The sequence below is a fragment of the Neofelis nebulosa genome, chromosome 1 (genome assembly GCF_028018385.1).
Source record: "Neofelis nebulosa isolate mNeoNeb1 chromosome 1, mNeoNeb1.pri, whole genome shotgun sequence".
NCBI lineage: Eukaryota > Metazoa > Chordata > Mammalia > Carnivora > Felidae > Neofelis > Neofelis nebulosa.
The window spans coordinates 116,978,528-116,992,345 of record NC_080782.1 but is presented as its reverse complement, the minus strand read 5'-3'; positions in this window follow the sequence as shown (position 1 = coordinate 116,992,345).

Sequence of the window (13,818 nt, the reverse complement as noted above, 5' to 3'; positions counted from 1 at the left end):
ACCTACCACTTTCTCCAAGTTGATGTTTTCTAGAAGAGCTCTATAACTGCCCTGGGTTTATGAGTTATACAAAGGGGTAAATACTGGTGTATTTAGGCCATGGATCTTGGTTTAATGATAACTAATGTCTGTAACTCTTCATAGTTTACGAAATCTACACATGAATTGCCTCATTTTGTCTTCACAACTCTCCTGAGAGAGTAGCAGGACAAAAATTATTGTATTCGTTTTTCAGTCAAGTAAACTCAGGCTTTTACAGGTCAACTGATAGCTAAAGAGTAGTCCAAGCTGGGAAATAAATAGCTTATGTCTTCTGGGTAGGGACTGTGTTCTTTCTACTAGCTTCTGTATTCTGTCTCCAGCTGGATAGATCTGAACCTGAGGATGGAAGCAGCTACTGGATACATGTGTAGGGATTCTGGCCTCCACAAGTAGGAATATATATGCCTTTAAATTTTTTTTAATGTTTATTTATTTTTGAGAGAGACAGAGACAGAATGTGAGTGGGGAAGGAGCAGAGAGAGAGACACACACAGAATCCCAAGCAGGCTCCAGGCTCTGAGCTGTCAGCACAGAGGCTGACGCGGGGCTTGAACTCATGAGCTGTGAGATCATGACCTGAGCCAAAGTCGGACACTCAACCAGCTGAGCAACCCAGGCACCCCTATATATGCCTGTATACAGCAAAGTGTGACTGGGTTACAAAATAGGGGATTTCAAGCAAGATTGACCATCTTGTGAGGGTCTAGATGGCCCTAGAAACTAAGAGGTTGGAAGAACAGTTAATGACCAATATGGAAAAGCCTTAATGGAAATATAGTTAATCTTTTCAGACACTTAAAAACCAGTCTTGAAGACAAGATTGCCAAGACTTTTTCTCAGCAAGTTCACAGGGCAGAGTTAATACCAATAGTGAAAAATAATTTTAAAAATCAGAGTTTTTGTTTTTGTTCTTTTATTTTTTTAGATTCGAATATAGTTAACATACAATATTATATTAGTTTCAAGTATAAAATATAGTGATTGAACAATTCTACCCATTACTCAGTGCTCATCGTAATAAGTGTACTAAAAATATACATTTAAAAATGAAAAGTAAAATAGATTAGGGCAGTGTTTACCAAAATATAGTACATACAAGATGGTGCTAAAAATTGATTTTACTTAGAACATTGTTGAACACTTTGAATACTTTTATTTGTTATGAATTTATTTTAATATATATTGGAGAAAACACATAAATAGTAGACAATTTTGTGATTTCAGATATATAAGTAGTTAAAATAAATATTTAAGTTTTTAAAAAAATGAAACCAGATCATTTAAAGAGAAATTTTGAGTGCATATTAATAAAGGTGACTCTCAGACAATACAAATAAAATGATAGATGAGTGAATAAAATCTGTGAAAATAATATTCCTTAGAGCTAGCTCTATTACTTTGCATGATCTTGAACACATTTTTAACATTTCCTCACCTGTTTAATAATTTTGTGGCAAGGATTCAATGACTGAATGCATGGAAAGTATTCAGCACAGTTTGACACATAGAGCTCAACAAATGGTAGCTATTGTTTTCACATTTTATCAATAGCAAGGAGAACTTTGAACCATGGAAAGCTGTGAAGCCGGAAGCTCCTTGTCATTGGAGGTATACAAACAAGACTAGGAGGGTATCTGTCGATGCTGCAAAGGACTTTCCTGCTTTGGTGGGAGCTCAGCTAGAACTTTGAGGTGATTCCAGCTGGGAGTTTCCTATAATTTTTCTTTTGGTGAATTCCAGGATGCAGGAGAGACTTGGAACTAGAGTTTTTCTCCTACATCTTGGGAGGCCCCTTAAGTTGCTGCTCATCAAGACTCAAAGAACCATTGCTCTCTGAGCACCATTGTTGGCTGTGACACCCAGGCTTGGCCTTTCCATCACCCACATCACTGTCAAGGAGAGCTGTCTGAGAACCACACAGCTATTGTCCTATAGTTCTTGCCCAACCAGGAAAAACGCCTGTTCTGTCCTTGCATCCTTCCTCACAACAGTGGGAAAGACTAGAAGGGTTTCTCATGGGTATAGAGAGAATCCATCCTATCTAACTCTCAACTGGAACCTGGCCTATTCCCAGTAGTGGCTGCTGAGGCTTCAGGTCCACCTTGAGAGTTCTGGCTATGGGAAAACTTTTCTTAAACAAGCTGAAATATGTTTCTCTGTAGCTTTCACCCACATGCTCTAGTGTCATCTCCTTGAACCACAAAGAACAAGTTTCCCCGTTGCCTCCCATGGGAAACTTCCAGAAGATTGCAGACTAATGGAGTGTTTGTCCTGTGGTTGTTCATTTCCTTGTCATTCTCCATTGTTCTCACAGATGCATTGTTTCTGTCAAGCAGCTTCCAGTACCCTCCTCTGCCTAGTTATTGATAGCATGCTCTAATATGGTGCACCTCTGCCTTGTTTAAAGGGTAGAGATTGTAGAATCTGGGCCCCCTTTTCTTCATAAAGACACTGCTCTCAGTAGCAGTTCAGTTACAAGGGGTCAAGTAACTATATTTATTTGAAGCCACTAGTAATAGATCATGGGATGTTTGGTGTTCTTTAAGGCTCTGACCCCCCAGGGGTAACCGCTATCCCAGCTCATAACACCAGGGGTTTCTTTTTCTTGTTTTTGAGCTTTAATTAAGTAGGTTCATACAGTGTATACTCTTTTTGTGTTGGACTTCTGTTGTTCTACATTTCTCTACATTGTTTTGATAGTCATATACTACGGCCTGTAACAATACTTTGTTTATTCTCATTGATATGTATAGTATATCATTGTGTCTGCATTCTATTTTGTGACTATACAAATTTCCATTCTAAGGATGTACTATAATGTATTGATCTGGCCCCTTATTTTTTTTTAAGTTATCACTTATTTTTTTTATTATATGAAATTTATTGTCAAATTAGTTTCCATACAACACCCAGTGCTCATCCCAAAAGATGCCCTCTTCAATGCCCATCACCTACCCTCCTCTCCCTCCCACCCCCCATCAACCCTCAGTTTGTTCTCAGTTTTTAAGAGTCTCTTATGCTTTGGCTCTCTCTCCCACTCTAACCTCTTTTTTTTCTTTTTTTTTTCCTTCCCCTCCCCCATGGGTTTCTGTTAAGTTTCTCAGGATCCACATAAGAGTGAAACCATATGGTATCTGTCTTTCTCTCTATGGCTTATTTCACTTAGCATAACTCTCTCCAGTTCATCCACGTTGCTACAAAGAGGATCTGGCCCCTTATTAATAGATATTAGGACTGTTTCTTATCTTTGATATACAAACAATGCTGCTGGGCACAACACTGAACTTACATCATTTCGTGTATATGTAAGTAGAACTACCAAATAAATTCCTAGAAGTACAACTACTAGGTTAACAGGTATAGATATTTGTAATATTGAAGAGTGTTGACAAATTACTCTCTCTACAGGATGTACCCTTTACATTCCCATCTGCAGATTTTTTGAGCTTATTTTCTTAGGATTTTAAAGGTTAAAGCTTGAAGAGTTAGAAACCACATTGTATAACCCACTCATCTTACATGGACAGAAATCAAAGACCTTACAAGTAAAAAGACTTGCACAAAGCCATAGAACAGGTTAGTTATAATCCTAAAATTTGGAAGGAGGCTTAGATGCTGGCCTCACATTTCAGAGAGACCTAACAAACCTCAAACTCCCTGTCCTGCCTACAGCTATTGGCATGCTGCCTCTTTGTCCCCTCCTCTTCACCAAGTGCCTTCAAAGACAAGCACAAAAAGGCCCAGCCCCACACACCAGGACCACCAACCTAAGAGATCTCCTTCAATTCTGCTTCCCTAGTTTCAGTCCACAGACTGAGGATTCTAATATCTAATTCTAATGTCATTTCTCTGCTGAGTTCCAGGACTGGACGCATAGTCCACTATGCATGAATATCTCAAGGGTGCTTCAATCTCACGACGCTCAAAACTGAACCCATCCACTTTCTCTCAACTTCCCATCTCTGTAATGAAGATAGTAAAAGGACTTACTTTACAGGGTTGTTACTTACAGGTTGTTATGAAGATTACATGAATGAATATGCACTTAGAATAGGAACTTAGAATAAAGCATAAAGCTCTTAGAATAGTAACTGATGAATTTGCTATGTAGCTATTATTGGTGAGTATAGGAAAGTAAATAAATAAAATATATGATGAATGGTGATGTGGGGGAAAAAATGAAGTTGGAGAGCTTGGGAAGTGCCAATAGGGATAGAAGAATGCCACAGGGCAATTTTGAAAAAATGATTTATTCCTCAAAGTTTTCTTCTTGCAAGAAACAAAGGTCTGAGGAAATTCTTGGCAAACCATGAAAGATATATATAAACCATTATGGTTTGTTGGTCACTATGAGTATTTTTCAAGTTGTTCAAAATTCTCAGCATGAGGAGCCTTCTCCCCAATGGCTAAAGTTACTTCTAGATCCTGAATCCATTTCTCTGGACTCCTCAGAGGGAGTGAATTCATGGTGAGGTTAATTTCCAAGGGATATGGGATTGCATTTGTAGATGGCAACAGCCTGCCTCATAAGAGTCTGTGAAAGTCCAGTGTCAGCTTGCTGCAGAGAAGGATCTTGGCAACCTGGAAGGATGATTGGGTAGACTTGACACACAGAGCTGAGCCACTCAAAGTACCATCAGCAGAACGCTGCTGGTTCACAAACTGTCACATCAGTCCACAAGAAGTCATATTTTGGAACTACTTCTGAATGTCCCATTGATATGAATGTATGGAATCAGAAAAGATGCAGGCGGCAAATAACTGTAGATGCAGAGTTTTAGATGCGAAAGGCCTTTCATCCTTCCAACTCTTTCACTTAGAAAATGAAGGTAACAAACAAAAGTGCTACATGTAGAAGCCCAAACCATCCCAGACCAAGGGCTGGCTTGATGCGTTCTCAACCCTGGGGCTCTGAGAAGGTAAGAGATCTGCCTTCTTAGATTAACTGCCTTCAGTCACGCAGACCCCATGTTAGCTGACTCAGCAGAGAGGGCAAGGAGCCATTCAACTCATTTTACTTTGGACTGTGTCCAGGCATTTCCCTGGGAAGGAAAGGACTTAGGGGACAATTTGAGGACTCCACCCAGATAAAAGCGTTCTGGTGTAATCCAGTGAGTAGGTGATTTCCATCTGGGGGAATGTCCAATGCCACAGATGACCAATATCCGCAACTACACAGTGAAAAGAAGAGATGAGGAAAGGATTCATAAAACACCTGAAGGGAGGCAGTGGGAAGTGGTGCAGAGAGCCCCAGGCTTTGGAGCTTGAGCTGAGATTCAATTCACTACTCTTTCCTCTACTGGCTTCTGATTTCAGGTTCTTGTGTACTTACCTGAGGCCATACCCCCTTTGTAAAATTGCACATTGCATGGTTGATGTGAGCCTCAAGTGAGAACTAGATATCAAGTGTTTGTAAACTATAAAAAAACCACAGTGTTGTTAGAATAATAAGGCCTGTGCTGAATTGCATCAGACTATCAATACTATTTGTGGAATTTACACAGTCATCTTGGTCAGAACACTGGTAAGTGAAACTTGAAAGACACTGTGAGAAAACACCTGTAGGCGTGGAATTGCATAATGTAGAAATATGGTGATTTTATGTGTATGCATGTGTGTACGTGTTTGCACTTTTTCAGTGCTATATTTGTGCTCCAGTGTTAAATACATTTTGATAAGATGGGATCAGATGCAATATGGGACAAAGGTTCAGACCAAGGACTTTGAGTTCCAACTCCAGCTTACGGCCTTGGTGACAAAATCACTTAATTTGCCTGAGCTTTGCTTTCATCATGTGCCAAATGGTGATAGTCCTATCTATTTTATAGTGTGGATGTGAGAATGAAATATAATAAAAATATGAAACTGAGCAAAACAAAAGACTGCAATAAATGCCAGTTACTGTCACTGATGTTATTATTATTAGTAATAAAACCCACTCCATGCCTCCATCTGGATGGATGGAGCCTCTTGCCTGAGTGACAGTACCCACAGTGGGACAAGCAGCAGAGACAATCACTGTGTGAGGAGGGAACACCATTTTTGCAGTCTGGACCTTCCTGGTTTGCAGAGGAAGTCTTCAGAATTAGAGCCAGGGTTTGATTCTCTATTGCTTGTCTTTCTAAGTACTTCTAGAAATGAAAGAAGCCTATGTATTCTGGGAACTACGAATGAGAAAAATGAAGGAATAAAAAAAATTTTCGCAGCCTCCTCTGAAATCGTCCAGGGAATTAAGCTGGACAAATAGGGAGACCAACAAGGAATAAGACACATGGGCACAGTTGGAGACAGTGTGTGCACTGTCCTTAGGACTGAGGAGATGGAAGCCTCAGAAAAACATAGTGGATAAAAAAGTGACTTTAACATCAGCCAAAGCTGGGTTCAAATTCCATTTCTATCACAAACCATTGTGTAGTTGAGAAAGGTGCTTGAACTTTCTGTACAATACAAAACGGAAAGAAAATAATACTTTTCTCCTTGAGATGAGATAATATATGTGAAGTGCTTGGCAAAGTGATCATACTTTTGCTACTTTTAGTAGCTAAGCACCAGACAAGTTTCTTTTGGAAACTTGTTTGATCTTAATCCCTAAAATTATTAATTTATCTATTTGACATAGATGAAGACGTTCATTTTGAAAAAAAAATTTTTTTAAGGTTTTATTTATTTTTGAGACAGAGAGAGACAGAGCATGAGTGTGGGAGGGGCAGAGAAAGAGGGAGACACAGAATCCAAAGCAGGCTCCAGGCTGGGAGCTGTCAGCACAGAGCCTGATATGGGCCTTGAACCCACAAACTGTGAGATCATGACCTGAGCTGAAGTTGGACACTTAACCAACTGAGCCACCCAGGTGCCCCTGAAGATGTTCATTTTGAAAATGCTACTCTGGTTTACATATTAAGATCATCAAAGAGAAATGATTGAGGTCCAAGTCGGGACACAACTGTAAATAGGGGAAGGAATAGGGTTTACCTGATCCTAGGCTTAGAAATGATGGCAGATAGAGAGAGAAGCCCCCCAGAAAAGAGAGAATTCTAGACTCCTGAGTCAGGTCTGCTAAAACTGCTGTTCCTCTCCTTCTGGGGATTATGGTCCTGACACACTTCACTTTTAAAATCTTGCAGTCTAACTTAACTCAATAAACTGTTGCCTGATCAGTTACTTTTCTCATTCTGTTCTTCATTTTGTTTTCTTTTTTCTCAAACGTTATTAAATGGCTGCTTGTTCTTGGCATTAGAAGACTTTTTGGAATAATAACAGTTCCTGACATTGGAAGAAACAGAGAGCTCTGATTTCTGTCTCCAAATAACTACAATACAAGGCAACATGTGATAAGAAACCTGAGAGAAAAGAGTTTCATGAGGAAGAGTAGTCAAGAGCTAGAATTTGAATTATAGAGCTATTTTAATAGTTCATGAAAACCAAATTTCAGATAGAGACAGTGTTGTGTAAAGAGACTCAAAAACTAGTACGTAGTTTGGTATGGGGAGGGGAGTTCTCAGGAATGATTCTAGAATTAATCCCTGATCAAGATATCAGCACATTTAAGTATGTTGGAGTCTAGACTGCTTTGTTTCAATGCTAGTGTTACTTCTTAACTAACTTGTGTGACCTATGGCCAATAACATAATGTCTTTTTGTGTCAGTTTCTGCATCTATGAAATGGAATCATAATAATATAAACAACTTTCAGAGCAGCCAGAAGGATTAGGTTAGGTAATCACTGTAACATTATTAGCATAGGGCCTGGCACATTGTGAACCCTCAGTGTAAGTAGTTATCATTATTGAGATTATTCTGAATTATTTTAAAGGAGACAACAAGAGAAGATTTTAAATTTATGTTAAGATTGTTTTAAGGTGCACACCAGTTTCTTGAAACTTGGACTACAAAAGCTGGATCAGAAGACATTAATAGTGAAGGGATCCTTTGGAATATAAATCCTCATAAAGGTAAGAGTTGAATCTCTTGGGTTTTCTGTTTGTTTGTTTTGTTTGCATGAAGCATATATAATACTGCTGCTTCTATATCTGTGGTATTCTGAACTAACAGAACATAATTATACCATAGTATATGCTGTTAACAAGGAAGGCAATGGTACTATTATGCTAATTTAAACTCAGCCAGTGTTCTCTCCTCTGCCCTATTTGGGTCAACCCGCTGATTCTTCTAAACCCGATTAAATGGTCTTTCTTTTGAATTAGTGTTTCTGGTAAACTTAAAGCCATTCTTCTCTTTCAAATACATTTAATTAACATACTTTCTTGTAAGCAGGACATTCAGAGTAAAACTATTTTAATATTTACAGTTGTTTATGAAGATACTAGCTAACATTTTTGCATCAGTGCTATATTTCATAGCTAACCAAGTTGTAGCACATTATGCTTAAGGGCTTTATTTTAATCCTGGCTCTGGCTCTCAGGACCACACTGCGGCACAATTCCCAGGGCGCCATGCATACCGATGACGATATCAATGGTGTCAACTAGAGTTTTACGCTATGGCAGTTCTTACCAACAAGTTGTTTGATCTCTTCTGTCTTGGTTCCTTCTTGTTAATTTTTTTTTTCAGAAATCTGTCCATATTACAAGATTTTTGTAAAATTCCTTTAGGTTATGTAGATAAAATATTTAACAAAATACTCAGCACATGGTAAAGCATAAGTGGGGGCTGTAATTATGGTATTCACGATCACTATCACCTTTAAACCTTATAGCAACTCTCTGAACTTGATAGCATTATTATATCCACTTTACACAAGAGGAAACGTGACATTGTAAAAAATCTTTTTTTGTTGTTTGGGTTTTGTTTTTTGTTTTTTTAATTTTTTAGTGGGGAAGGGGGAAGGAACAGAGAGAGAGAGAGAGAGGGAGAGAGAGAGAATCTTAAGCAGACTCTGTGCTCAGCACAGAGGCTGATGTGGGGCTTCATTCCATAACCCTGGGACCATGACCTGAGCTAAAATCAAGAGTCAGGACTTAACCAACTGAGCCACCCAGGTGCCTCCCAAATAATTGTTTTTCAAAGCACAAACACAGTATGCATCTAGGGTGAGAGATTTTGCCATAATATTAAATAATATAATAATATTATTTTTATAAAATTAAATCATACATTTAATTTTTTTTATTGTGATTTTTCTTTATTTAAGTAAATATTGTCCTTTGCCATTGTGTGAGCATATGCAAAAACTAAGGTTTAAAGCCTAAGCATCAAAACAGCTGAGTGTCTGTTTTACCACTTTAGCCATTAAAATTTGGGTGGGAATGTGCTACCATGTTCACATTCCTGAGGCCTGAGAACACTTAGGCAGGTTGACTCCCAAGACATGTCACTTTGAATGTGACTTTATTCTAATGACACCAAATATAACAATACAAGGACTGACTATTACGATTTTCCCCCTTCCAGAATAACGTGAAAGTACACAGGGGGAAACTATTTCCTTGGTCACTAACTTGTTGACGGAAGGTATTAGTATGTTGTGGTTAAAGGATGCATTTATTGCTGAGTGTTATTCTGAAAGGTTCTTGTAACTGAAGTGAAAGAATTTGTAATATTTAGTGATGGTGGGAACAGAGTGACTCATGAGTGAGAGATGTAGAGTCAGGGGAAAAAAACAATTTGTAAAACGTTGGTCAGGTCACCTGTACCTTAGAATGTTTTCTTCACATAATTTCAATTTATGTTTTCCATGAAATAAGAAGGCTACTTTTTAATTGTGTGTTATTTTATCAATTTGAATCCTCTTTTCATAATTACTTTTACTGGAAAAGATTTATTAAGCACTGACTACCTAACATGCACTCTTCTTAGGACTTGGGACACATTGTTGTAAGATGAAACAGGACATAATTCCTGCCCTGATGATCAAGCTGGGAAGACAGATAAATGAATTATTTTAGACAAAGGGTGCAGAGGGAGAGCTTATTTTGTCTAGTGGGTCATGGAGGACCTTGGAAAAATTCACTACACCCTAAAGCAGGTCAGGTTCATTCATTCATTTATTCACTCCTCTCCTGCGACAAATGTGTATTGTTTTCCTCCAATTAGGCGTCCCCTATTCTAGGCTTTAAGGACTTAGTAATGGATAAGAACTCTCTCAGAGAAGGGAATAAATAAACAGGTAAACAAATATGTAAGATAATCTTAGGTACTGGTGCAGCATAAGAAAGAGGAGGAGGAGAAAGCTGCAACAGGAAGATACATTACCGGCTGATTTGGGAAGGTCTCTCTGAGATGACATTTCAGGTGACCCCTAAATTAAGAGGAACCAGCCACGCAAAGAGCCTTTTAAAGTTATTCTCAGTGTTTCACCTTCCTTTCATTATCCGCAAAGCTCCAGTGAGTTTTGGTCAAAAAGAAAAGCCTTTATTCAGGTATGTTTTGAGTAGCAAAGGCAAAATTGTAGAGCAAACCACCTTCTCCAGGTGAAGCCAGAAGAGAGTAACAATGGTGATGTCCTCAGGACGATAGCTGTATCAAACTAAATAATTATTTCCAAGAGTCTCTGGGAACAGAGACTTTGGAATGCTGGCGTGATGAAGGATTGACGGCAGATGAATTAAAAGTTTTACTTTACAATAATGGGGAAAATCTCAGAAATACTTGGGGGACCTGTGGAAGATGGATGGGTTTTGACCAGGGGTTCATTAATCCTGTCACAGTTTGGTTATAAAAAAGAAGTATGACCTTATTTTATTGTCACATCGTGGGAAGCCTGGAATATGTGGATTATACTTAGCTGTGGGCATTTTTATTCAACATACAAAGACTACTTATGCTGTAATAACTGCTAACACTTATTGAACATTAATTATGTGTCACCCTCCCCTCTAAGCGCTTACATATGTTAACTCATGTAATACTCACAACCTCTCCATGAGGGAGTTACTATTATGTTTTTGTATTTTACATCTGAGGCGGAGAGCAGTTAGAGAATTTGCCCAAATTCACAGTAGACAGGAGCCAAGCCCAGGCAGGCCAGAGTCAGAACTCTTACTCATTTTGCAAGCCTGTTCCTCATATGCCACATCCGTGGTTTTTCTCCTCATCAGCCACCAGGGAAGCATCACCGTGTTGTTCGTCACATGATGAGAAGTTAATTGTGAGGGAGAGAGACAGGAACAGAGAGAGACTGAGACAGAAACAAAAGAGAATGACAGAGTGTCATTCTGAAGAACAAAAAAAGAACACTCTTTCAGGTATTGTTCCACATGTAGTCCCTATTTCTCTTCAGTCTCAAAGCAAACAAACAAGGCATTTTTAGCCCTGTCTTAACAGATGAAGAAATTAAGCTCAGAGAAGTTCAGCAACTTGGGTCTGCCTTGTGCCTAAATTTATGCTCTTTATGGTACTATTCCCTAGAGGTGTTTGTAAAAAAAAAAAAAAAAAAATGAAAAGCAAAAATAAAGCCATTATCTGACCTGTCCTCCAGTCCTAGTTCAGTGATGCTGAGATAGGCTTTCATACACAAAGAGAAATTGAGGGAGCTTTTTACTGAGGACTGAAAAATCATACTGTGAAGGATAGTTGACCTTGTATAAATCTACATGCTCAGCTACCAAAATACATTCATGGAAGAAGTGAGGACATACCAGCACTCTCAGCGCAAGGCTAGGAGCCCTCCTAGTATCACACCAACAATGTTAGAGTGTCGTTTTTTCTTCCACACACACACACACACACACACACACACACACACACACACACGAGGGATAGTGAAAATTCTTTTGTAGCATAGAAAAGGAATATACACAGAGCTAACAGTTTTGAGAAAAACATAAACTGTGTAAGAGGCTTCATACACAAAGGCCCTTTCTTCAATTTAGGAAGGTCTCTAAATATGAGTACTTTATCATAAAATATCACAAAATATAAAATATAAAAAAGAAAAGAGAATCACTTTGATTAAATTATACTTCCATTATTATTTTTTTTCCAGGTTTGTTCAGCTTTCTTCATTGTTTTTTGTGTTTTAGAGTTTTTGATATAAAGTCACTTAGCCATGGCTTCAAAAACACATATCCCTTTAAATAACCATTTTAATAATGTATCCTCCCTTCAATATTGTCAAGCTGATGCTACTACTTTTTTCTTGGTTAGAATCGGTGATTTTGGTCTATGTTGTTAGTCATATTTAAGGAGTTGGACTTGACTAATTTAGGTGTGCTTGTAATTTCTAAATTAGATGTAACAACTTTCATGTCATTGATTTTCTTCTATTTATTTTTTTAAATTTTTTAAAATGTTTATTCATTTTTGAGAGACGGAGTACAAGCAGGGGACTAGTAGTGGGGGGAGGCGGCGGGACACAGAATCTGAAGCAGGCTCCAGGCCTGACTGAGCCCCTCCAGTGCCCCTATTTATTTTCTTGTTGTGTGATTTTTTTTTTTTTTTTACTTTTTGCTCAGAGTAATTCTTTGACTAGAATCTATAAATTTTAGTATATAGGATTTAAACGTTAATTGTTTTAAATATTTTTCAATGGTTTGCATTTGTCACAGATTTCTGTTTCATCTGCAATAGGTTCATTTTGCTGCATTAATATAAAACTTTGTTTCTGACATTTAAAAAATATGTGTATTTTGTTTTACAGATTCCTTTCATTCATACCATTTTGTGTATTTTCTGATTATTGTAAAATAAACCTCCTAAAACTTGCCTGCTATGCTTTATCTTTTATCTTTTTGTCTGAAGTTCATATTGGCAAGCTTGTTCTTTTTTTGTTTAAGCATGATTTTTCATTTTTTTCCCAGCCTTTTACATCAATTTAATAATTAATTAGTAGTTTTGTTTTAGAAATGCCTCTTAAAAGCAGTGCTGCTAGGGGTTCCTACGTGGCTCAGTTGGTTAAGTGTCCGACTTCAGCTCAGGTCATGATCTCACAATTTGTGAATTCAAGCCTCACGTCCAGCTCTGTGCTGACAGCTCAGAGCCTGGAGCCTGCTTCAGATTCTGTGTCTTCCTCTCTCTCTGTCCCTCCCCCACTCACACGCTGTCTCTCTCTCTCTCTCTCTCTCTCTCAAAAATAAATAAACATTTTAAAAATTATAAAAAATAAAAAAACAGTGTTGCTAAATTTCTCTTGAGATACTCTTGTAGACTCCTTAGATTAGGGAAATTTAGACCATTTACATTTACTGAATAATTTTTCATAATTTGACTTTTGTTATCTTTTTATATACTACCTTGGATTTATTTATATTTATTGTTTGTTTCCTTGCTTATTAGTACATGGAGTGTCTTTGATTTGAACTTTCATTTAAAATTGTTTGTGAGAGAAGGATTTTTTCTATGCCATTTGTTATTTCCTAATACAATTTCAAACATTGTTAATCATAAAATTATTGATTTATACTCATCCAAAATACATTTTTTACTTGCTTTTATAGAAAAAAAAGACCATCCTTATTGGCTTTTGTTTTGTTTAATCTGAAGAAGGAGACCCCATCTTTGATTAGTTTTTTGTTGGTTGTTATGAATTAAATTTCTTGGAAACATGTTAATTTGGAATAATTATTAGTTTCAACTTTTTTTTTAAGTTTATTTGCTTATTTTGAGAGAGAGAGAGAGAGAGAGAGAGAGAGAGAGAGAGAGAGAGAGAGAGAAAGAGAATCCCAAGCACTGTCAGTGTGGAGCCTGATGCAGAGCTCAATCTCAGGAACTGTGAGATCATGACCTGAATTGGATTCTTAACTGACTGAGCCACCAGGCGACCCATTAGCTTCAAGTCTTAACATTTGCAGTTAATGTTTTATTTCATTTCTTTTTCTA